This window comes from Falco rusticolus, chromosome 11 (genome assembly GCF_015220075.1).
Source record: "Falco rusticolus isolate bFalRus1 chromosome 11, bFalRus1.pri, whole genome shotgun sequence".
In the NCBI taxonomy this organism is placed as follows: domain Eukaryota; kingdom Metazoa; phylum Chordata; class Aves; order Falconiformes; family Falconidae; genus Falco; species Falco rusticolus.
The window spans coordinates 1,376,973-1,377,981 of NC_051197.1; positions in this window are offsets into that span (position 1 = coordinate 1,376,973).

Below are 1,009 nucleotides of genomic sequence, written 5' to 3' on the forward strand. Positions count from 1 at the left end.
GACAGGATGACTGTCTCATCTTTCCCTTTTTCTGCATGTGCTTTTGAGGGAGACAACTTGTACAGGTCCCATCGTTCTTCAGGTTGCTTCTTGTTTCACAGCCACGCACCATGCTGGGTCTTTCCCTTTTCCTCAGTGAACAAAATAGCCACACAAATAAGGGAAATGGATGAATAGCAAAGAGACCAGGCGATGTTTTGTTCAGGACAGCATTAGCAGCCTCCTTCTTTTCCTTGGCTCACAAGAGGACTCATGGAAGAGGCACGGGAGTGCCAGTTTGAGATGGCCTTGAGAAATCCCTGGACCTTCTGCGACCCAGGAAGCAACCCAGAGCTGCTGTTCTCTTTGCAAACGAGGGGAATTGGCTCATCACATCTATTTCAATGTTATGCGGTCTGTTTACCCCTCTGGCACACAGTAACGTACTATACAGTTGCATAACTAAACTTCAAACCAAGACAGTCCTGGATCCACCTTGCTACTTCAAAATGAATCCAAGGGGAATCCATAGGAGCCATCACAGCAGATTTTTGCAACAGACTGAGAATCTGGGTCGTTCCCCCATGACACACGGCACCAAGAGGCAGCGCTTCTCTCCACCACGGGCCGAGATAAGCCTGGGCGGCAGGAGCACCTCCCAGCAGCACAGCTGGTGCTGGAGCAGCAGTAACGCTGCAAGGGCTGCGAGGGCTGCAGGAGAGCACGGCCCTCTGTGAAACGCAGTCACCTCAGGGGAAGAACGGCCGGCTGCCTGGCCCACTAGCTACTCCCTCTCCCCGTACCCGTGAGGCAACGGCAGGCCCGTCCTACCGGCGCGCACCGCACCGTTTCACCAGAGGGACCTGCCCAGCGCACACCGCTGCCGCGCGCGTAACCCCGGCCGGGGCGGGAACCGCCGGTCCCTGCGAGGGGCGGGCCCGCCCTGCGCGAAGTATCGCGATACCCGCCCACGTCTTGCCTCACGCCGCGCCTCTCGCGGGAGCAGCCGGCCAAGATGGCGGCGGCGCCG